The sequence below is a fragment of the Sturnus vulgaris genome, chromosome 5, assembly GCF_052056855.1.
Source record: "Sturnus vulgaris isolate bStuVul1 chromosome 5, bStuVul1.hap1, whole genome shotgun sequence".
NCBI classification, from domain to species: Eukaryota; Metazoa; Chordata; class Aves; order Passeriformes; family Sturnidae; genus Sturnus; species Sturnus vulgaris.
In genome coordinates this window covers 6,729,111-6,755,009 of record NC_142247.1, presented here as the reverse complement: position 1 = coordinate 6,755,009, position 25,899 = coordinate 6,729,111, and the positions used below count along the sequence as shown (strand labels likewise).

The 25,899-nt window shown below is 40.6% G+C and overlaps 1 protein-coding gene across 1 annotated transcript in view; it reads right to left on the bottom strand.

The window, feature by feature from the left end:
* Nucleotides 1-25,899, bottom strand: part of RASSF8 (Ras association domain family member 8) — a 73,115-nt gene that overhangs the window by 34,417 nt on the left and 12,799 nt on the right. Inside the window, exon 2 of the mRNA XM_014889103.2 lies at nucleotides 2,422-2,502. The gene's annotated coding sequence lies outside the window, so the exon portion shown is untranslated. The remainder of the gene's footprint in view (nucleotides 1-2,421; nucleotides 2,503-25,899) is intronic.

The following is a 25,899-nucleotide window of genomic DNA, read 5'->3' as shown; positions in this document are numbered from 1 at the left end:
TTTGATGTCCACTTGTGCTGCCAGTGTAAGTAAGTTCTGTTCCTTTCCTTCATTATATTATTTATTAACACTGAAAAAAACTGGACTGATATTGTTTTTCTTAAAAGGACAAAAATCCATTATTTCAGCTGGGGAAAAACATGAAACACATACTTGTTTAATGAAACACATTCTACAAGCTGATCCTGTCTTGTACCCCGAAACACAAAGCAAAATAAAGTCATGTAACAACAACAAATTACATTAGTGATGCTTAAGGCAAAAAAACCAAACTGGTTTATTCAAAACAAGCGAAGGTAAATAAGTCACTCTCCACATATAAGGATGGGCAGGCACCATCCTGACGAATTTCCAGCAGGCAAATACCTTCTGCTCTCATACAATAAAATCATTCAGAGACAGTAACTCACATGACTTGTTTCAAAGTGACAAATAAAGAAGTGACACTGCAGTCACCTGGCTGCCAGCCACAAACTCACTCCACTCAAAGGAATTTATTCAAAATAGAGTCAACAACAAATTTTTAAATATTTTAACTTGGCAGAAGACAACCTGGCTCAACACCATTACATTCCAAGCTTCCCGGAGTTCCAGGTTAACATACATATGTATATGTGCTCTGGCTGAGTGGCACCTAGGAAAAAGAGACCAGTGCCTGTCTAAATTCTGTGTGCTGGTTTAGCCAGCAGGAGTGTCCCCATGGCTGGTACCAGCCCCCCACACAAACCATCACACCCCTTGAGCAAAATGATGTTGGCCGAAGGCAGCAATTAACACTCTGGAAATGTTTGCTTTAGGAACAATCCACTGCTGTGCTTTAAAGAGACACGTCAGGTGCCTAGAATGTGGGGCTGAAAGTGCTTTAATGAATAACCCAAAACACCTCTCAGGTATGAGGCAACTTAAGACAGGTCTGAAGCTAGACTCTGGCCAACACAGCATTTTGGGAGCTGTACATATGGACACATGCATCCACACACATGTACCACCCTTCAGCAAAGCTCCTCTTCACCACAGACTGCATTTTATCTATGTGCTCTGACATTTCTACTAGTTCTACACTATATTAAGGATAATGGAAGATCCATCCAATGCTGTTTTCCTTCAGCTTTTCCTGTAGCCAGATAAAGCTGTTGTACCTTTATCCTTATCTGTACCTCTGATGTACAGAGCATGAGACAAGATGTCATTGTGGCAAACAAACAAAGCATTTTAATTTATTGAGCTCTGCTGGCCCCTCAGCTGCTTCAGTTATCAACAGAATACTGCTATAAATACTGCATGTGCAATAGAAGGAGTGGTAAAATGACAATATACACCCAGAAATGAAAAAGGTGGTGTGACTGCTATGGAAATCTATCGCTGAGAAGCTGATGTGTGCACAAAAAGCAAATCAGTTTTAAACAAGGCCTGTAAATGATGACAAGCCAGAGAAGAAGCTGCATTCTCAGTTTTTCACACTTGTTTCACCAGCCTCATCTACATCATAAAACAGGGGACTCAAAAAAAAAAATCAAACCAATATGAAAAATAAACTAATGCATAATCTAGAAGTATTAATTTTAGTCAAAGTTCTGATATTTTTCCTCTACTGAGGATTCATCATGTGGTCAGGAAAAACACTACCTGCTACCATTCACTTTTCCTGATAATTTTTTTTTTTTTTTCAGTGTCTGAGTGGCCAAGCTGGGGACAGCTCCTTACCATAAATCACAGAATCATTTAGGTTGGAAAAGATCTCTAATATTACAGAGTCCAACCTCTGACCAAACACCACCTTGTCAACCAAACCAAAGAAGCAGCACCAGTTGTTTCTTGAACACCTCCAAGGATGGTGACACCTCCTCCCTGGGCAGCCCATTCCAACGCTTGACAAGCCTTTCAGTAAAGAAATTCTTTCTCAAGTGAAGATCTGCTGCCCAGGATCTTCTGACAAGCAGATGATCCAAGGACAAGGCCTCCTCTCATTCCACACCCAGGACAGGTTAGCTATGGGCCTGAGATGCCAGGAAGGTGCATACCCCATGGAGATCACACCACCACAGGAGAGAGAAACTCAGCAGGGCCAGGGCAGGTCTGCCCAGAACACACCTGTTCAGAGAAAATGCTGCACAGAGCAGGGGAAATGGGATCTTGCTCAGATTTCTCTTCTCAGGAACAAAGGTGGAGTGATGAACTTGGCAAGTTGCCCCATCCCTGGAAGTGTTCAGGGCCAGGCTGGATGGGGCTCTGAGCAAGCTGGTCTAGTGGAAGGTGTCCCTGCCCATGGAAAGGGGTGGAAGCAGATGATCTTTAAGGTCCCTTCCAACCCAGGTCATTCTGTGATTCTTGAAACTTTAGAGGCTTCCAAATGCTTTATGTGAAAGTACTTTCAGAAGAGAGCAGGGAAACTCTTGGAGGGTTTTGGTGCTAATTTCTTACCTGCAGATGAATACAGATGTCTGCTTATGCACAACCTGCTACTTCAGGCATCAGTGTTCACTCTGCTGATGAGGGCCGTTCCTAGAAGGAAAAACAGAAATATTGTCATACATTAGTGAAACAACCTTCTTGAAGATGAAGTTCTATTCCCCTTCCTTCCTTGAATGTTTTGGAAAAAGTGTTCACCTGGCACCTATAGATCTACAACAGCCTGGTAAATATATGCAGTATTTTATTTTTGACAAGTTAGTTGGAAAGAAATGTGGAATACTGCTCTTAATTTGCTGCTTCTTATACCTGGTGTGACATGTTCCTTCTATAAATAACTTAAGTGTGGTAAACAACATTTCAACAGCTTTCCAGAACATTAGGAAAAAAAAAAAAACAAAAAAACCCAAAAACCTAAGCACTGTATTAGGTAGTCACGAGCATCTACCACTGGTAAATTGTAAATATAGGAGATTGTGAAATAATCTTTCCCAATTTTCTTTTTAAGGAAAATAATCCTCAGACTGGAGCACTTCCAGATGTAAAACCCTCCAAGTGCTCTGGAGCTGCACACCCTGACTCCCTTGCAGCAGTGAATCACGAGCAATGCATGCACAAACAGCCAAACGAACTGGGCAAAAGGTAACAAATCCCAAACTGCTGATTAAGACTAATAATCAGCTTGGAAGGGATGCTTACTACAACAATGTTTAACAGCATCACTGTGACAGACATTGCTTCATATGGCACAGCCAAGGAGAACATGTGAAATGTGGTTATTTTTAAGGGTTCACAACCAAACATTTTCTGAATAATATTTTTAAGGAATATACCTATTATGTGTAACTCTGTGGGAACTTTATAGAATGCAGCATTGAAAAACAGCTCTAAATCAGAAAAATTTTCCACTAGTATTTCAGCATCTCCTCTACCACTATTGTTAGACACTGAGTTTTGTCCAGACAAAATGTTTGTCTCCTAATATCTTTTGGATGGAAAGATGTAATAAGTACCAACTCCAGCAAAAGAACATCATAAGAGTTCAGAAAATAAGAAAAATCTCTTAAAGATCTGAAAAGAAGAGAGGTCTGTAAAATACCAGACCATGCACAAGATGCATCAAAACCCTATAGGAGTAATTGCTTCTCTCATTATAGCCCACAACTCCACAATAGGACATTCAGGAGCTCCCAAAGTCTCAGGCACATATGAAATAATTTTCACCATGGCTGACTGAATATGCAGCTTTCATTCACAAACCAATAGCAGCTAAATTCCTGGGTTGCCAGAATATGTTTTTGTGATGTTTTGTGCTTTCCACTTTCAGACCCAGTAACGTTTACTAATGGTTCACATGAGCCTTTTACTCTAGCTCTGAAATGAGCAGAATAATTTTTGGCGAGTTTACGTCCCTCAGCTGAGAAGCTGCAATTTAACAAAAGGAAGATATGCTTGTTAAATCTCCTTAATGTATTTGATTGCAGTTCCATTAGAGAACATTCCTTTAAGTTCTCTACTCAGGTTTATTCACCACATATTCCTAAATAGGGTCAAACAGTAATAGAAAATGCAGAACATTCATCTAACCCACCACATCAGGTTAAGTCAGTGCTTGAGCCCCAGTTACTTACCAATCCCCACTTACATATGTTAGATTAGGAAAATAAGTCTGGTTTTAGGATACAGATGGTGAATTAGTTAATCCAGAGGCACAGATGCTTGAATTTTGCTGGGGAAGGGAGAGATAGAGAAATAATCATCTCACCCTAAACTATGAAAAGTCAGCTTTGAGATGCTAAAAAAGTTTTCTTCATCTACTGCAAACTGATCAGCTGCCAATACGCAAATAGTGAACATTTCAATTACTGCTGTTTGTTAATTACCCCAGGACACTTTATACAAAAGCTGAAGAACAGTGGATTCTGAACCTGAGAATGGAGTGGCTGTGATGCTGATCCAGCAGCAGGGACCGACACTTCCACTCCAACAGAGCTGCATTATCTGCAGCTCTACTGAAACCCTAAAGTTCTTCTCAGACCACTCTGCAAACTGAGTGGGAAGGAGTAAGGATAAGAGCCACATTCTGTCCTTAGGGACCCCTATTAAATCAGATTCCCAACATCAGCCACTTCCTCTTTGTTTTCCTCAAGCCATATGGCTTCCTGACAAAATCTGTACAAACAATAATTCCATTAATCAAGCCACTGCTGGAGGAAAAGGCTTCCCCCCCCCCCTCCCTTCATCAATGCAGACATTTTAATGGAGATGTTTTAAGTATTTTATTTTATGGAAGTCCCAGGGAAAACACTAAATTGGTCTTTGTTCTCACACTGCAGCACGAGTTCATACTTTTAGGAGGTCCTCACATAAAATGCAAAGAGATGCAGGAATAGAAAGAAGTCAGTCAAACCAACAAGAAAGGAGTTCAGCCTAAGTGAATCTTAGCATGGATACAGCATAAATTGCTGCCTAGGTTTGCTGGCATAACAAAAAAACCAAAAATTACAAAGAAAACATAATTAACAGAAGTAGGTAAAATAGGAGAGGCATTAAAAGTTTATTCCCACAAGGTTCTGAGGAGATGCACATATGCAAATGCCACAAATAGCTCAAAGGAAGAGCTTCTTTTAAGAGATGCCACAAAAAAAGGACTTCCCCAGAGGTCAGGTTTCTTTTCGGGGTGAACCAAGAAGACCTCCCTGCTACACAATCCATCTGTTTTGGCACCCCCACACCGGTAAAATCGTGCTGGTGACAATGTGCATCCTAGATCAGGAGGAAATACATGCTGCCCGTGCAGGGAACTCAGTGGGAGGGAGGAAACAGAGAGCAGCAAGATTTCTACCTCTGGTGGGTGGGAAACTCCCTTTGCAGCAGGTGGAAAGATCTCCCACTACTCTGAAAGAAGGGAGAACACTAAGCCTAACCAGGCTCATTCTTTCACCAAATTAAACATACACTTGAGGGACTGCTGGAAATTCAAACTCCCTGTTTTAATGACACATGTTCCCATGGAGGCTTTTCCCATAATTTTTTTGACTGAACTTTTATTAGTCCATAGTCTGCAGGGCAGGAGGAGGATTGGGAAGAACAAGAAATTACTTTCCAACTCAGGTGGTCTCTTTCAGTCACACACTTCTATAACAACAGTGACCCTTCCACTCACACGGAAGGAAAACAAGATTGGCATGGTAACAAATCTTTTCACCTTAAATCATGTTTTATTTTCTTCACAGGTGGTCTACAGCTTACTAGATGATCAAAACTGTTCCTCAATTCATGTGAACAAAAACAAGCCTCTGTTTAAATAAAGTTCAGGAAACACAAAGCAGCTTATGACACTGAGAAAGGCCTTACAGAGAAAGAGCATAAAAAAGGTATGAAATTCACTTTTTAAAACTTGGAGTGGGTTTTTTGGGGGAGGGTTCAGTGTTTGTGGTTTTTTTAAATACAGGAAAGCAGCATTCTTGATTAAAAGCAGGAAATCTTGGAAATTACATCCCTTTTTGTTGAATTAAGTAACAATCAGCCACAAAGAAGAAAAAAAGCAGAAAGAATAGCTTAGAAAGTTTGAGTCATTATCTCCAAGGAGACACATCTGTAATGTTAACAAGGTCAGAAAATTTCAGTCAGTTCTTGTGGGTAATGGGAGACACAAGACGTTAGCTTCTGTTCCTATCAAGGCAGTGACAACTCTGAAAGACTGCATATATCACTTGGAGCCTACACCACTATGAATTATTGCCCTCCAGGCCACAGCCTAGAAAGATACAACATCATATCCAAAGTACAGATGGATTTGTGGCTGCCTTGAAGAAGTGATGAAAGGTATGTTTGTTTTGGACAGGGTGGTGAGGAGGATCAGGTGCTGCCAGCTAGGGAGGCCTTTTACCACATCTGGGGCAGATGGTCCCAATTATCTTCTCATCACTGCTAATCAGAAGTCATCCTTCAGCAGCTATAGAATAACCTATGAAAAATAAACCTGGGATTGGTGTTTGGCTTCTAGCAAGAGAAGAGCCTGCCTGTCACAAGTCAGTCAGTGCAGGCAGCACCCTGGCTTGGAGTCCCATTTACCATCCTGTGATATGAAGCTCTGCAGACGTAAGGCAGTGTCTTCACATCAGGTGTGAGAACAGAAGACAGGAAATGCTGACAAGAAAATTTAGGGGCACGCCAGTGGGGAGGAGAAGGCAGTTCTCCCTCCTGCCAGCTCACTCTTCTGCCCTTTCTGACCCTACTGATAAACAGCATGTGCTCCCAAATGAACAGATCTGTACCACCCTGCCTTGGCTAGTGCTTTTACCTACAGGGACAAAACTGATCCAAAGGGCAAGCAAAGCACATTAGGAGAATATAAAGAGCTTCAAGCTCTTCATGTCTTCACTGACTGCAGACACTTGTTCATGTCCTCACTTGACTGTTGAAGATGGCCAGTCATAACAAGATCCAAAAAACTTATTGCCTCTCTTCCCTGAGCAACCCAACACCTCAAACAGAATTGAGAGAGGACTTGTCCAGCCCAGACTTCACTGCATCATTAAGTCCCCATTTTATCAGGAGCAACACCATTTAGATCCCAGAAAAGAAGGTGCTTATTTGTTACTGCTATTTAGCTCTTCTCAGGAAGAGAAAAAAAACTGCTCATCTTCAAAATCAGCTCTAAAATATTCCTTATTTGCTCACAACACTGTATCCTAGTTCTTTAAGCTCTACTGTGGTGTTGAAAAACAAGTGCTACAAAAAAAAAAAAAACACCAAAACATGCTGACACATAAAGCAAGAACAGTGAAATTAAAATATAAAGCAGTTTGATGTAAAAGAAAAGTCTTGACTGAGATCTCCAGAGTTCTGCCTGTCATTTTTCTCCTTGCAAGTACGTGAAGGGCATTTGCTTTCCAGGAACAAGAAGCTTGAATTAATTTAATATATTTCTAAGCCTTTAGAGTTCCAGTTGTTGAGAAAAGAGAAAGAAGAAAAACACTTGAAGTGATTTCTTTTCTTTTTGTTTAAATGACACAACCAAGAGAGCCCTGGCACTCCTGGCAGACATGAGCTCAGAGAACAGAGTAGAAAACCCAGAGGTAGAGCATATTGCTTTCTCTTCCTCCAAACTAACACTTTATTTTGCAAACCCTGTGTGATTAAAGCCCATGGAACCCTTACTCCAGGATGAAAAGGGGGTGCTGATACAGCACAGAACCATCACAGCTCGCCCACAGACTCACCTGAATGTCCTACTCTCCTCCCTCACCCCTGTGGCTGCCCCTGGAAAACACTGGGGGAATTGCACAGAAACCACGAGTTGCTCTTCTTGTCAGCAAAAAGACTTCATTTTTTCAACACAGGAGGCACTGAGGTGTCACACTCACTGACACAGGAATGCTTTCCTTGGCTTCCTTCAGCAGCCCTGGAAGCAGGATGGTTCCAACAAGCTGCTGATCAGAGGATTCCCTCCCAAAACACTGCCCTGGCCACACTGCTGTGGTTCCATGCAGTGAGGCACACTTCACAAGGTAATTATCCAACAGAACAGAGAAAGTCACGGCAAGAATTTGCTTTGTTGTTGAAAACTTCTTTTTCACTCCCAGTCAACCCAAGTCTGCCCTTTGATTTAAAGAGAGCAGCTCCCTCACTTTACATTCCTGCCTTACGTGCACAATTTCACACTTAACTACTAATGCTTCAAACACAGCAAACTCTTGCCATACCTACCTATGACTAAGTATTTTGCACTGGTTCTCAGAAAAGCATGTATGAGAAAGTATATTTAAAGAAAAAGAGCAAGAGACTGAGTAATACAGTAAAGCAGCATTTAGCAGAAATCAGGATTATGCCTGGGTACTCACATACTCACTGACCTGTTTGGGTTGAAGGTTAGCTCTTGTTATTAATCTAGTGGTTAGAACTACAGGAAGGCATTTAAAAGGAACGATTCAAGTTAAAACATGTATGTCATCCAGCATGCACATCTCTGAAAAAGTACAGTTGAGCAAGTCATCCAGGTATTTAGGCACCATAGAAAGGGAAGCACATAAAAACAGAAGTATAATGATGTGGCATTTGCTTTAATTTCTTTCCTTAAAGATAAATAATCTATTTGACAGTAACTGAAAAAATATGGAATAAGATTCTGGTTTATTTCCATTCATGTAATTAAAACCATGTAGAACTAATGGAAAAATAAACCCAGATCTCCCTTTCCAGAGGAGCTGTGGCTGCTCCATCCCTGCAAGTGTCCAAGGCCAGGCTGGATGGGGCTGTGAGCAAGCTGGGAGAGTGGAATATGTCCCTGCCCATGGCAGAGGGGTCAGAATAGGATGAGCTTTAAAGTCCAAGCTATTCAAAGATTTTATGATTCCTTTACCACTGAGCAAGTGTCCCTGCCAGCAGAATGACTACACTGGTGACAAAACTGTTTCAGCATGCAGCTTGTGATTGCAGTACAGCCAGAATCCATCAGCCCCTCCAGTTAACTCACAGTTGGTATTACAACTCCTGAGCAAACAATGCTCCACTTTCTAGGCACTGCCAGACAATTTCCATTTCCACATCATATCAACTCATAGGCAATCCTTGAGAGCCTGTTCTATTTTTAAAATTAATGAAAGACTGCTGCTATCTCTGCAAATAAAAGCTCTCCTTTTCTGCTTCTCTGGGCTGTTTACACAGCATCCCTTTGTGTGATCATTTAGCCTGGTTTTGTATGAGCACCAAGGTAGGTTAGTTTGCAGAGCCCACATCAGGAGCATAAAGTAATTAACATATCAGGATTTAACAGTCACTGTTTGTAAATTCAAATTGGTTCAGTTCAGGATTAACCCAGTCAGTAAAAATATCCAGTGTCAGTTTTGTCTGTAACATCAGCAGAACATTCAACATCACTCTGCATTTCCAAATAACCCTTTCAATACAAGACAGCTCTCACCCAAACCAGTGATTTTCCAGAGGGTTTAAAGGTTAACTTCAATTGCCCTTTCCTTGGCAAGGAGTCATAAGCCACTGCTAATAACCCCAATTCCAGACTTGCTCACATTGCACAGGACAAAGCAAAGACTTGAGACAGTGCTCAGGAGCAGCAAAACCTGGCAGGTGACAGAAATCCAGACCCTGATCCAAAGGCTTGCAGTGCTCTTTTGTGACTGCCACCTTGCAGGCAGTGCACTGCTGCAGCCTTGCATTTGATTCCACAAACTCATCTTTTCCCAAAGCACACAGTTCCACTGACACTTGAAAGCAGAATTCTGAACTCTACCATTCTCCCTGCCTGCTCCATTCCTGCCTGGCCCACGTGGCACCCCTCAGTTCTGAGTGAACTGGGTCAGGAATCAAATCCACGTTTTAAGAGCCAGAAGCTCACAGAGAATCCAGCAATATGCACGAGCAAATAAAACTACACTGCTGAGAGGATAAAAGGAGCCAGTGAATTCCTCCCTGGTCATGCCAGTGCTCATCCACAAGGAAAGGACACTACCAAGACAAAGCACTTTCACTCATGAGAGCCATCAAAAGCCCCCTCTTGGTTCTGCCTTTGTACACAAGGCAAAGTTGAAGTGCTCAAGGGCCAAAGAGACTTCATACTACCATCAACACATTAAGGGATCTGTGAGATGATGTCTTGAAAAAAACTTCATTAATGTATGTGAAATACGGAAAAGTGGACAACATGTACTTTTCTTGTTTATGTTGAAACACCCTCAAAGTAACTCAATTTCAGTATAAGAATAATACAGTAAATTTGTTAAGCAATAATTTCTTCCAAGTAACTTGTGTCTGCAAATAGCTTCCATCTAATGAACTTCAAATGTCTTTAACTGAAAGCACACATTGGCTAATAAGAGGTAAAATACTCAAGTGTGCAGCTGTTATGTGTTTCATGGCTGTAAAAAACAGTCACAGATGGCACCTGCAGAGAGCAAAGCCAGGCCTGAAAGCTTGCAGATTTCCAGCTTCCTCCACAAGCATTTGTCCTTGGGGAAGATGAGTACCCTCCATCACTCCTTCCTCCAAGGTCCCTGTCCTGAGTGTCCTCCCAGCGTGTGTGAGGAAGTATTATCAGGATTATAATACACCATTTCTTAGTTACTAACCCAATAAATAAACATTTAACAGCAGCTACTGCTATACTATAATCATAGATTTCTTTTCATGTGGAGCTTTAATCTCTCACTTCATTATGTAGTCAAGAGATGCCAAACTTCCTTTTTCTTTCCTTGCAATTACCCGTGAGTCAATAGAATGGAATACAAACACGAAGCTGATTTTTGCTGGATTTACTGCACTCTGTCCAAGGAAATTTAATCAACCTTCTGAGCAACAAATTCCACATACACTTGGACCTCACACAGGTGCAAGTGTAAGGCAAATGTGAGAGAAAAGGTAATTTCTCTGTTGCAATCCACTACCTCCTTCCCAAACAGCAGGAAGTAAAGCCACAGCATTTGTCTCTCTTGAGACTTGAACTTAGGAGGAACCCTGCAGAAACTGATCAAGGCACAGCAGTTTCAGAATTAATTACAATCTCTAGTTGGACACTTACTGGTAGTTAATTAGCACCTGAGAGATACAAGGGCCAACTCATCATCAGATACCAGGAAATGCAATTTAGGCCATTAAAGGATTTGAAATTTAGTATAAAATTATATATAAATTCTTGCTTCATCTACTACAAAACTTAATTTTTGTCATTGGCAAAACAACTCAACACTTAAAAGGTCCCTAATAATCAAGAAGAAAGCAACACTTAACTGTCCAGTTGTACTGCTCAGCTTATGGCACAGGCTGGTGCTGTCACTAAAATCCAAAATCTCAAACCAATGGGGCTGCTAAACGTAGACAATTTTAATGTAAACATTAAAAGCGAGTTCTTATACAAACATGACCCCTATCAGTCAGTACTTGAACTCTGTGAAAAAGGTACATTTTTGGGGGTGAGATGCAAGGTATGGGATGGAAGACAAGGAAAAGCTGCTTTAATAGATGACTGCTCAAGTCTACTATGTCAAATAAAAAAAGGAAAGTAACCACCAAAAGGCTAGTCACAACAAATAAGATAAATGGGCTGGTTAAAAAATACCTTGAATAGTAAAGTGAAAATAAATGTAAAGTTTAGTGGCATCCCTGCCCCTGGCAAGGGGTTTAGACCAAGATAATTTTTAAGCTCCCTTCCAACCCAAACCAGGCTGTGATTCTAGATAACCAAATTCTCCAAGCACTGGAACAGTGGAATGAGTGAAAAATTTTCATATGACCAAAGCTTTTTCTCCACAAGATCTTAAAGCAGAAAATCCTTTTCAAAATTGTACTAACTGACTAATGAAGTCCCCACATCAACTCCACAGTCAGACCAAAGCAGAAGTCAACACTTTTATTCAAAGACCCTTCCTGACAGCTGAACAACCAGTTACCTTTTTGTTTTTGTTTGCTTGGTTTTGGTAGGGGACTGTCAGACTCATTACCTAAAACTAAGTGCTCAACATAAGCCAGACAAAACGGAAAGATTTTTTTCAGATTTCAAAAGCAGGGCTGAGATCCTGCTGCCATTAGCAGGAAAAAACAGGAAAAGAATCAAGATAGAAAAAAGCAGCAATAAAGCCCAATGTGTCTGTTCTTCTGTTTTCAGACTCCTGTGGAAGTGTCTCTCTCCTGATTTAGAGCACTGGCCAGCAAAGCCCTCAAATTCCCTTTGAAAACGTCCCATGCACTGTAACAACATGTGTGAGGTCCAAACTTCTGCAGTTCAAAGCCAAAGAGCTGCAAACACACGAGAACATGTTGTAAAGATGCACTGATACCTTTCAGAGTCCTGCTCAGTCAAGGGAGACCTGAAACCAAATGGCCAAAAAATAAGCTGTCCTGGTCTGCTGATACACAACACTAAGTCTGGCTCTTTTGACAACTTTGCCATTTTTTCCATGTATTTTTATCAAAGCTCATCTTTCAATTACATCTAGACACAAATTTTAAATTCTCTTCCCCATAGCTAGTAAACATTTTGTTACAAAGCATTACAAAACTAATTCACAGTATCCTGGAATGGAAAGGACCCTAAAGATCATCCTATGCCAGGCTCCTGCCATGGGCAGGGACACCTGCCACTATCCCAGGTGGCTCAGAGCCCCATCCAGCCTGGCCTTGGACACTGCCAGGGATCCAGGGGCAATCACAGCTGCTCTGGGTATCCTGTGCCAGGGCTTCACCAGCCCTGGCAGGGAAAAGTTTTTCTCATATCCAATCTAACCCTGCTCTGTGTCAGTGTGAAGCCATTGCCCCTTGTCCTGTCACTCCAGGCCCTTGTCAAGAGTCTCTCTCCATCTTTCCTGTGGCTCCCTTCAGGCACTGGAAGGCCACAGTGAGGTCACCCCAAAGCCTTCTCCTCTCCAGGCTGAACAATCCCAATTCCCTGAGCCTTTCCTCCCAGCAGAGCTGCTCCATCCCTCTGATCCCTTGGTGTCCCTGCTCTGTCGTGGCTCCAGCAGCTCCCTGTCCTTGCTGTGCTGGGATTTGGAGACAATTTTAGTAACACTGACTCCAATTCCATCCAAATGCACCAGTTCTGATGAGCTCTCACATTTTGCATTTCCAGAATTACAATGAAAACCAAGAAACAGCTAATTAAAGCCTTAGTTAGGATAGCTTCTTCCCTGGGGGCAAATGAAATCCACCTACACATAAAACTTACAAAACAGTCAATAGCAAAGCGTAAATATTGCCTGAAACTAACACTCACAATCAATGAAACAGCTTTTGAGACTGCAAATATAACAAAGAGGCTGAATAGAATGTTTTAACCTTCTTTGAAAATGACAAAGACTAACAACGTTAAAAGGCTTTTGGAGGCTAAGAGATGCACAGCTTAATGCCAACTCATTTAAAACACTCTTGCTTCTACATCCAAACAGCAGGTGCATACACAACACCACCAGACAGCCGAGACACACACACAACCAAACTGCGAGCACAAGACTTGCACAGTGACCAAACTTCATCACAAACCCACGACAGCACTACCTCTCTGAAAATTATCTAAGGAAAACATTGATTTTTCTCCTTTATGTTTCATACCACTTAATGAAAAACTCAGAAGATAAAGTGATGAAACCACCTGAACAAAAAGCTGAGGTCTTGGGAGCACTTATCCCATGATGGGATAGCTGGGAGTTGAACAAGAAAATCTTCACTAAGTTTTCTGTATTTACTCAAGACACATACAGACCACGAATTTGCCTGGTTCACTCATGGCTTTGCTAATTCCCACAAGGACTCAAGACAATTCCACCTCCAAAGAAACCAGCACAAACCAGTAATTACCTCAAAGTGCCTCAATGATGCCCTTAAGCAGACAAATACTTCCTTATGGAAATGCCATATAGGCATCTAAAATTCCACTGGGCAGAAACAAGTATCACTAGAAGGTTTGCATTTGTGTTCCTTCTATTGTGTGCTTTCTTGCTGTACCATCAGGTGCAATCTGCACAGCTTACTCTTGAAATTAATGCTTTGTGAAAACAAAACACAAAGAACACTCAGTTATTAATAATAATCCTTAAGTATTAGGTTAAGAACACACCAACTCAGTTGACTTAGCATAGTTGTGCATTAAAACTATCAAAAGCTTAAAGGGGGTTTACATAGTTTCTAAGATTAGTCAAATACAAGCTGAGAAATCCCACTTTATGGTGAGAAAGCAGGCCACTTCTCAGTATATTAACAACATCTTAATTTTTGGAGTTAAAAGCCACATTCAGACATTTTTACTAGACATTGCTGTTTATAATCACTGGACAACATCTGAGTTCAGGCAATCTCTTCAGCTATGAGAGACATCTATAGCAATGAAAATTTTATTCAGCTTCATAAAAAAGTATCAACCTACAACACTCTTTATAACATAATAGACCAGTTGCACACAATATTAAATTCAGCTGCACTGACTGAGAATCCTCTTTGCTGACAGAAGCTCAAAAAATAATTCATTTTTCACCTGGTCGATTACAGCTAAATAATTCTATACTGCAGAATGGTTCTCTGCCACAGCACTAACTCCCTGTGTAGAGACTTCTCTGTATTTCCAATATCAGAGTCTCCAACAGAAACTACTGCTAATTAGGTAACTTCTGGAGTTCTATAAAGAAAACAAACTGGTTATGAGGGCCTAATCTTGACTTGCCCTGTGGATGCTCTGTGCTAAAGAAAACACAGCAATAGGGAAACAGTGCCAGGCAGAGGCACTTTAACTTATCACACACACACAAAAAAAATATTTTGGTCTTCTACTGGTAGACCCAAAATCTACCAGTTTATGTTAGTACTATTTTCCTTTGTCAAATTTCTTTCAGCTTCTTGTTCTTTGTGTTAGTCCAAGTCTGCAAAGCACCAAGGAAAAGATGTAGAGGCCAGGCAAGCAGTTTTAAACTAATTCTGTATGTACACGATTAACACAGCAAAGTCAGTAATTCTGGCAAAAGGACTACAACAATGTGGTTGGCAAAGCATTCCATCAGATTTTTCAAACATTCATGGGAGGCACTCAGAAACAAGGGGAAAAATCAACATGAAACAAAGCAAGACTTTCAACTGCTGTGCTACACAGGAATCAAACGTGACTCACTCACTGCTTATCTCAGCCTCCTATCAGCATTTTCAAGTTTCCCTGACCACAAGTAACAGCCTACTAGAACTAATGGAAAAAGCTAATAGCTGACCCTCACATACACACACAAAAAAAATCCCAAACAGAGCCACACCATGATCCAAAGCTTTAAAACATTTGACACAGCAGAAGGAGAATGTGCTGCTTCAGGAATTAAGATCTCCTCACTCCACTGTGCTGGTGGTACAAACTCTGTTCTTCAGGCTTTCATTCAAAACAGGAAAATGGGAGAGCCACTAATGGCCAGAGCAGGAGTTCAGCAGGACAAAAAAAAAAAAAGGCATTATACAACCTGCAACTATTGTGCAACTGATGGAGAGAGGCTTTGGAAATCCAGGTGTTGAGCAAAACAGCCCAGGAGTGCCACGTTCCCAGGCACCAATGCTCGTGGCACCTTCTCTGCAGAAGGCAAGAGCAGAGTGAAACACTACTTTTATTTGTTTCAGAAGATGAATGAAAGTTTAATTAGCCCAGATCTTCAGAGGAGGAAACTAAATTTTTCAAAGTCATGTCTAACAGTGATGAGGATTAAGAGTAACAAGAGTTATCTATATTTGATGTGTAGAAGAGGAACAAAATTATCAAACTCCACCAACATAAATACAACCAGACACTGTTGTTGTTCCATTTTAGAAAGGAAAGTTTTTTATTATTATTTGAAAATGGAAATCATATTTCTCTACTACTTATTCCAGTCATTTTTGTCCTTCTTGCCCTTGAGATTAATTTCATGTAGAAAAGCACATACTTTGCATAGGACATAATACCCCATATGAGAACAATTGCTAGATTTTACTAAAAGTGACCTGGCATCATGACGAAAACATTTCTTGGCTACACAAAATATAAGATAGGACAAAAACATTGGTTCAGTCACCTCCAAAAGAACTCATTATAATAAAAAAGAGTGGATACATCTAAGACATTTCACCAAGTTCTTATTCACAATTTAAAAAAAACCACCATGCAAGACAAACCCCATACTCTTGACATTTCATTCTTGGAAACAATTTATTAAAAAAAATTAAAAATCAGTATTTAGAGTGAAGCCTCCAAAGCTGCAATGTTAATATCCCAACAAGCTGTTATGCAATTCTTAATAAATAAGTATTAGAAATGCATTAAAATCAGAATCAGCATTTTCTTGACAGTTTGCCATTAACAGACAAATAATTATTTCATTTCTGCCAGTGTAGCAAGCTGGTAGCAATCCAACTTCAAAGTTATTCCATTTCAAGCTTGTTTCCTACCCCACATTAAGTAAAATTGGTTTACATTACTTGACTAATGCAGTAAAGGCAAGACTCCTGTCACTTGACTGTAAGAGTGCCTCATACATTGGATATTACTGCATAGCTGAAACAAAAATATAACTTAAATGTAATAATACTTAACATTGCAGCACCCTATGTCTTAGAAAAGCCCTTGCCCACAGCAGCAGCTTGGCCAAAGGTGAAGTCTGAGGTGTAGATGGAAGCCCCATAGGGAAACCTGAAGGGTAAAACACACCCAGACCATCATTTCCCCACACAAATAATTGCTTTCATTGCACCATTTAGAGCTGGAAGTTCAGTCACCAAAACAAAGCTGTATATTTGGAAAATAAACCTCTCTTGTGCATTTTTTTAATCTAAAAAGAAGGAAAAATTAGACTGAATAGAGTGTTAAGAAAGTTCCTCATAAGTATAAAGCACAACTGGTGGTGCTCTAAAGTCACAGCAATAATGCACAGTTACAAAAAGCCTCAGCCAAAACCAACCTGAAAACCATGAGAGGAGTGCCTGTGAAACACTGCATCAAGGAATTAGAGAGGTTTGGGTTGGAAGAGACCACACAAATCATCTCGTTCTAACCCATTCCACTGTCCCAGGCTGCTCAGAGCCCCATCCAGCCTGGCCTTGGTCACTGCCAGGGATGGGGCAGCCACAGCTTCTCTGGGAAACCTGTGCCAGGGCATCCCGACCCTCAAAAGGGAACAAGTTCTTCCTAAAAATCTATTCACCATCATTCAGACTATTTTAGCTGTTGTTGCTGTAGGAAGGGGAAGATAAATCTTTTATCTCCATTTGCAGCAGCAACACAAATGCAATCCAGCTCAGTGCTATTCAAGTACAGAACCAGCATGGCTGCACCATGCGAAAGCAGATACCAAACACCCCAAAAGGCAAGTTACAATGCAGTTACAGAAGGGAAAAATCCCATTTTTATACACCATATGAAGGAAAACAACAGACTAAGCAATGGCTTGACAGCACTGTTAAGCTCTAAGAAAGTTTCTTGTTAAAATCAAAATAGGACACAATATCTCAAATAGCTGTTTAGACTCCAAAAGGAATTATCATTTGGAGCACAGAGGTTGATTCTGTCCAGTCAACCACGTTAATTAAGTACATACTGCCTAAAAAAACCCTGGAACTATGCACAGTGTATACTGTCATAAAGGGGGCAGGGGAAATCCATTAGTTTAAGACATGCTCATAAACCAACCGTAATTACTATTCTAAGGACTTCAGAATTGATTTCTTTTGCATATTAGTTGAAAGGCCAAAAGCTATTTTTATAGCATGGTTTATGGTCTACATAAACTCTAGAAATACAAGATTTAGAGCTAGGTCACAAGGCAAAACCAGTTTTTTAACTCAAGGTGGTATCATCAGCAAGGGGAGCTCTTCATCACCTCCAAGTCAAGAGTTAGAAGGCATCACCTTCTAGAACTAAATACAACTGCAGATCTGTCCCTACCAACATCCCTGGGGGTGTGAGAGGCATGAGAGAGGTGGCTTTGTCTGCTTCTGCTCATTGCATGGTACACAAAGCAAAAGCTCACACTCAGGTACAAGCCCACACCTGTTTTATGGATAGAATGCCCAAATGTCTTAGAGCCAGAGCATCCCAAGTCATCCCTTTTCACTCAGCTGTGTTACAACACAAGACTATGACAGGCTGCTGGCTTTTTCCATCCTTAAACAATGATTCTGGGGAAAACACGTATATTCTGAGTACTAATGAGGTTATTTTTTAATGCCATTAAAAGCCACTTGACCAGGACCGAGTGTGTGTGAGATAAAGGATCAGAACACTCTTTAGGGTAATGCAATTACAACATAACTCCTTGAGCCTTCTAAAAATAAGGAGTATAATGGAAGGAGAGTGACTCTTGGTGAGCAAACTGCATCCAAGAATGACGTGAAGGAAGAGTCTCAGCTCTAAGGGTGGGACAAGGAGCTCCTTGAAGCAATCAACAACTCACTACTAGCACTGGAAAGCAGATTTTGTTATTTGTCTGTAGGTCTTTTTTTTGTCTATTATCCACACAATACATGAAGGTGGACAAGAGTTCAGTCTGTCTTTATTTCTGAAGTTGTTTACCTGCATCTTGGCTTTCTACATAGACTAAAGAAGGCCTAGGTAACAAAATCCCTGGTAAATAATCTGTTATGCTCTAACTGCATTAAACAGCATGGATAGAAAACCATTCTCAATGAGAACAACATAAGATAACTCCCACTTGTGAAAAGAATGAAACCTCACAGGATTTTGAGCTAGCCTGTAATGACAAACTTCCATCACACAGGGCTTTAATAATACTAATCTTTTCCATTATTATTGATTTTAAATTTTTTTTCTTTAAATCTGTGACCTATATAAGTGGTGAGAAGTCAAGTAATTATAAGAGAACTGAGCAGCAGGCATGAAACAAGCAGCTGAATAATTGCCCAGCTGGGCACACAGATATCCCTGTGTTGATCCTTTAAATAATACCCATGACACAGGAAGAGAAGCTGTGCTGAAGTTTAATTCAGGTTTTCATATTTCTCCATTTAAATTAATGTACAAGATAGAAACACCAGCACAACAAAAGGATTTCTGCATGTTAAAGCACCTCCTCAAGCAACATTCAAAGAAGATTAGAAGCTCCACTGGATTACTCGATGTTCCTGCAGGTAGTTTGGGAATGTTCTCCCTAAGATTACCTTGCACATGTACCTTTTCAGAACTTGTCTTTAGCTTCTAGACTTACTGACTGCTGGAACAGAAAACAGAAGCCATTGCCAAAGTATCATTATGGCAACACCTTTGAAACAAGGCAAATTTCTTAATACAAAGAAATAAGATTTCTTGGCTTTACAGGTAGCATCAGAATTATTTAATTATGATAGTTTCTGGCTGTTTCTCTCATAACCCTGTATCTGTGCTGTAAGAAAAATTCAAGTCTCTTTCTCCCAGCTCCTGGTTTATACTGGCAAAGTCCAATTCCAGCCATCATAGCAGGGAAGACTTGCTAATAATTTAGAATGAACCTGGAACCTTCTACCTGAAGACAGACAAGGCCATCAGAGCAGTGATGCTGCATGTTCCTCCCCTTAAACAAGCCTGCCATGCTGCACCTAAAAAAGCACCTTGAATTAAGGAAATTCATGCAGGAAGATGGATCTCCAGCAAATTCCAGCTCATGACAGAGGAGTATGTGCAAATCAAATGATCCTCCCTTTTCATTCCTGATACTACTTACCTTTCTGACCTCATGGTCTCTAGAGGAAAAAAATACACTAATGATCAAAATGAAAAAGAAACCTTAAAATGCACAAAATTACATCTGTGTTCTTAATTGTAAACAATTTTTTCCTGAACTGTTTGTAATACATCTCCTCAAGATCTCAAGCACTGCTTCAGAACCACCTTACTCATTTTTCAAAATCAAAATGGCACCTTGCTGTAACTTATTCACAAAGCTGAAAGCTTAGGGTTTTTTTAAATTTTGTTTTAAAAGTAGTCCTATTTACCTACTAAAAAGGGATTATCTTCTTTCAAGCTGCCTTATTTCTTTCCTTCAGTGTTTCTGTTCAAACCCATCCAGGACAGCCACTTGTGCTCACAGATCACAGCACCCACAGGGAAGGTGGCCACCTGCCCTGACTGACAGCTCAGTGTTTTAAGACCCAGAGAAGAGAACTTTAAGTTTAATGCACCTGTTGAAAGCTGAACTGGCATCAGTGTTTCTGGTGAAGCTACATGCAGGATTGGCATCCAAACATAGATTTAGCAGCCCACAAAGGCACTACTACATTACATTTACAATACTATTCTACACCCAGAAAAAAAATGAAAAATTCAAGTTACAAGTCTCTAACATAATGCTGCTTCCCCTTACACTCAATGTACTGTTACTGTGGCATGTTCTTGAGCATTAAAGTTACAGAAACACAGAAATGCCAATCCATAAAGAACACATGCTTTCAAACCAGGGTTGCAGTGACTATAATGCTCCCAAAGCAGCTCTAAGTCAAAGTGGAACACTGATAAAAGTATATCCAAATCATTAGCAAGAGTTTCACTTCACTAGCCAAGCTTCAAGAGCAGAAAAGCTACTTTCCCATACTTATTGACTGACCAAAGGACTGCAGGTTTCTGCTCTCAGCTCCACATCATAGTGGTACATTCCTTAGATTTTCCACCATCTCACCGATTCTGTTCCACTCAGAGGCAGGAAGAGCCATCAGCTCCTTCAGGGCTTCTCCCACAGAGTTCACCCTCCCAGGCCTGGCACAGCCTTTCTGTCAGCACCAACTCTGGCCTGGCAGCTCTGTTTTGCTGGCAAAGGCAGCACCAGAACTCAGAAAATCTTCATGATGAGCCCCAGGGTCGCTTAAACGTGTGGACTGATGTCTTAAGGGATGAAGTTGTTGCTGCAAGTGATGTGTGCACAGCAAGGGAGGACACCTGCACTACTGCAGTCAGCTAATTAAATAAATTTGGCTTGCTTCAGCACCTGCAAAACCACACCAATAACGAAGAAACCATCCCCACCAGAAAATACCATCTTACACATCACGCACATGACAATTCTATTAGGTAACATGGCACAGGCTCTGAACATTCAGATTTCTGATCTGTAAGCAGCTGAAGTGAAGCATCTCCCAGAAAACAAATGCATAAGGTAATTATAGTTATAATTTCTCAGTCTCCAGAAAATATGTGGTGCTAATATCCTGACATGACTCTCAGTCCTGGAAGGTTTACTGTAAGTGAACAATTTTAGTCTCCCCAAAGCCAGACAGAACCTGAAGTTGACAAGCAAGAGTACTAAACTTTCAGTTTCCATGGAAATGCAATTTGGATCAGTACAAACAGGGATTTCAAAATTTAAAACCCAATGCACTCCATCTTCTACGCTCTACTCCAACATTAATTTTCCTGGGTAATAAGGGGTCAAGAGAAGCACAAATGCCACAAACATTTGTGATGCAGTAACTCATCCTGCCTTGTGGCTCCCCATTCCCATTTAGAGGTTGCCAGCCCCTTCTAAACCAGGCACCAGAGCCATCAACTCAGCAGCAGCCAGCCAGACACATTTATAAACATGACAGTATCCCAAAACTGTGCATCTGGGAGGACAGACGGGTTACCAGTCTTCTACACATATAAAAGCTGCTTTACAGCCCCATGCTGAACCACCCAGAACAGGGAAGTTGTGCCATACAGCACAATCAGTGACAAAATTCTCATTTTTTTCGTTGATATGACCCAACAAAACCACATAGTGACAGAATTGTGGGATTTTCCAACTCTAAATCTTCAGGCAAGAACAAAAAAAGTGTATTTCATCACCACTAATGCAACACCCCTGCAGCAGTGGCTGCAAGGGAGAATTCCAACTGCAAGGGTGTTCACTGGCATCTAAAACAATTTGCCAATGGTTTTTATGGCTCCTGTTCCTTCTGTTTGGCAAGAGCAGAGGAAGAGTAATTTTCTGGAAGTATTTACACTGATTTTGCAGCTGACGACAACACTCCATCTGCTCTCAGACACTTCAGTGCCTCTGCCAACTTCTTCCCAAATGTGGTACTTCCTCCAAGCCTTGACAAGGCTGCTCTGCTTCCTGCACTTCTTCCACCATGTTTGAAAGGGACATTTCAAGTGGAGATGTGAACACCTAACTCATGCCCAAACCCACAGATCAGCAAACAGATTCCAAATGAACTCCTCCTCTTAAGACCATCACCTCCAGATGCCTGAGGATGTGGCTGACAGCATCAACAGAGCTGGCAAAATCCCTGAAATAAAAGGGTTCAGGCCAATGAGAAGATTTTAAAAAGGACCTAAGCCAACTCTTTCTTTTCAGAAAAGACCAGAAGTCCCAAGGAAATCAGGATTTTTCCCTAGCATTTAAATATGCAACCAAGTAAAGCAATATCCTCTCCTTGGCAAATGGTGGCCTACCCCAAAAAAAACCACAAAATTTCAGATGCTTATGCAGCAAGTGCAATTCTACCCACAAAACTTGTGGTGTAAATCAAAGAGAAGGAAGAATGCAGTTTGTACCCATTTGCCTGACAGCTTTCATAGAGTTAAAACATTAAAAGAAGCAGCAAAAGCAAATGAAGATATGGAAGCCTGGTTTTTGTTTTTTTTTTTAACTTTAGGGCATTTATCAACACAGAAGTATACACAACTAACTTGGCTGCTGTCTCCAACTTTTATACACTGATCACACTACCTTGATGCCATGGCTAATCATTCAAGATATAGCAGTCCTAAAAATCGAAGAGCTCATCTTACAGCACCATATAAGTGAAAAATAACCCCCCAAAAGTCACATACAGCACTCTTTTTAAGATGAATCCACCACAGGAAAATGGATTGCAAGGTCAGAGACTCCTGAAAAGTGACTATGACTTTCAGCAGCTCACATAAGAATTATAAGTATTTAAACCCTCAAGAACTGAGATAAAGAGCATCAGCCTGCTCATGTTTCATTTGAAAATACAAAAGTATGTTAGTGTGAAATGGCATCCCCAAGAAATCATCCCAACAGGGTAAATGCAGGAAATAAATGCTTTAATCCCTTTTGTATCAGTACATATTTATTAGGCCCTGTCCAGACATAACCAGGATCTGTGGTGTGAAGGTTGGATTCAACATCCAAAGCTTTCTTCTAGCACACCTGTCTCAAATTATCTATCCTATTTGCTGACAGCCAGAGAAAGAATTTGCCTGTAAACACAGTAATCCTTTCTTCTAACAATTTACCCTTTTCTTCTCATTTCACTGACCACCTAAATAGAAGAAAAAAAGCAAATCACAGCACATGAAAAACAGGCGTCAGCCTCATTGTACTCCTGCAATTTGTCTTTGTTACTTCAAAAACCCAGGACCATGTTGATAAGCCCAGAAAAAACAATGGATTTGAAATGAGCCTTTTTCTTTTCCAAAGCCCCTACAATATGTAAGCAACTTCCTCCTTCAAGTTACAGGATCAGAGAGAAACTGAAAGCTGAAAAAATTTGGAAATGGCCAACCTCTTTGCATTTAGACATTGGACTCAGGTTTGCCTTTGTAGCAAATAAAAGACCAATTCAGCAGCTACATCAAACACAGCAGCTTGTTTTGGCAACCTCGTTTTTAGGAGATCAGATTTAGCTACTCAGCTTTAATACTCTTGGTTTTAAATTAACCATCTGTTCTGTAACATTGAGACAGACCCGGTGAGCTGCAGTGTCAATCTAAGGGGTTTTGAGGCTAAAACACACAAATACATAAATATACATTTATATATATATGCCCCACAACAGGCAAAAAGAGTCCAAAATAATAATCAACTTGTCCCCAAAAGGAAGATGTAGTGTTGATTTTTCTATCTATTCTGGGGTTTCATTTTACCCAATTACCAAGAGGAACTTGGGCCAATCCAGCACACATTTTAATCAATTAGCACAAACAGAGAACAACTCTGTGAGGCTTTAGAACAAAAAGACTTGCATTTACAACAGCTGTAGGTCAAAGATCTTAATCTGGGTTCTTTTGAGAAGATTGCCAAAAATAAACACGCTTTTCCACTGTAAATTGTTGCTGCAAAGGAAATGCAGAATTCTTAGATGAAAATATACAGTTAGAAAATGCAACAACAGGTATTTTTAAAGTCTTGCTGTGAAAATATGGAAGCTTCTTTTTCCCCCTTTCAAAAAGATAGATGCAAATACACAGTTGCTCTGCTATTTAAAGTCCCATCAAAAGAAGACAGAATTTATAAGTGCTGCTTGACTGGTGAACTTTTAACAAACACTTCAATCAATTGATTCCCTTTAAGAGAATCACATTATCAAAAAGCCATTTATTTCAGCAGGCTACCAACACAAACGGCTGAAAGTTGGCTAAAGCATGCTACAGAAACACATGACAAGCTCAGAGTTCCCAGATCTTCAAACACCAGCTATATTAAAAAAAAAATAAAAGCTCGCAGTAATACCAGTGCATTTCCACGCAGTAGCATCAATACTATGGTTTGCAGCTGATCCACTGCAGGAGGCTCTCCAAGATGCAGCAGGTCCTACTCCCACACATGGTCAGTAATTAGAGTTTACCAGTCCCAGACTGCCACTTCAGTGACCTCCAGGACCTGCCTACAACTGCATTTACAACAGCTCTGGCCACGAGCCTGCACCTTGGTGTAAGGCTGGCAGCACCCAAACACTACAGCGTTTATTTCAACTCCAAAGTATTGCAGCTCCACATCCCACCAGACACAGCCTCTACTGCAATTAACCCTCCTATTCCCATCTACTTTCTCAAAAAAAAAAAAACCAAAACAAAACAATTAAATCCAATCCAAACTATGTGTTAACTCTTGCAGACAACCCCTGTGCTCACTGCACAGCAGCCTCCCATGGCACAGATGGGTGTGAATGCAGAGGTGTTGAGCAGTGGCTCAGTTCCAGATCTGCCCACCCCAGCTGGCACCAGGCCATTTTCTGCAGAATCAGTGCAATATGTGCATACTCAGAGCCCCGTGCTCAAATTCCAACAGATCATCACTTTTTAGTAAATAAACTAAGGAGCTAAACCATAAGCTTCCAAGACAAGCAAGCAGTTAAATCCAGTCTTACATTTTACCAAAACCAGGAAAGAAGGGATACTAAAATCATTCTCAAGAAACCACCTGAGATACCACAGTGACTCCAAACTTCTATCTAATCTGGATTGAGAAAACAGAAGTTATCACTAGGGTAGATAAATACCGATGCACATGACTAAACAATCAGCAGATGATGCCAGAACACACCACTGTCCTGACATGTCCCTTTTAACCTCCCTCGACTCACAGGGTAAGTCCTATTAAATGAACTTTTAATATACTGGTTTTTAAATTAAGAAACTAAAAAATTTGCAACTCAGGTGCCTTTACATATATAACTAAACACATGCGGTGACATTCAGGTATTTGCCAAAATTTCTAAGAACTGATGCTGTAAGTTGCTGACTGTTTTGCACAGATGACCACTCCGTGAGTTTCCCTACTCCTGCAAACATAATTTACCTCTATTCCATCTATCATTGCCTTCTATCAAGATTACATCATCTAGAAGCAAAAAATAGTGAAGAATTAATTAATTTGTCCCCTTTTCATAGCATGTTCTAGCATTGCTTTACCAGAAAAGAAAACAACTAGTTAACTGAAAGGAAGAAAATCAGATTTCCATGAAAGGTACAGCAAGTCACCTTTTCAACATCAACTACATAAAAATTATATGACAGTATTTGAACCAAAAGGGGGGGCCCTTTTGCTCAACAAATAAAGGGACAGCAGGATGGTTTGATTAAGGATTTCATTTCAAGAAAAGATTCTAGTGATGTAGCACCTAGTGAAGCACTGGATATTAATCACTTATTCCCCTTCAACTTCATTAAAAGTCTCTTCTTCTGCTCTCATTTCAAAGCTTGCAGCTGAAAGCCTCATTTGTCCTGTTGGGTCCAGAGTGAGATGGCTCTCTAAATCTCAGAGTTATCACCAGGGAGTGACAGGCTCCTCTGTGACACAAGTCCAGACACCTACTCCACTG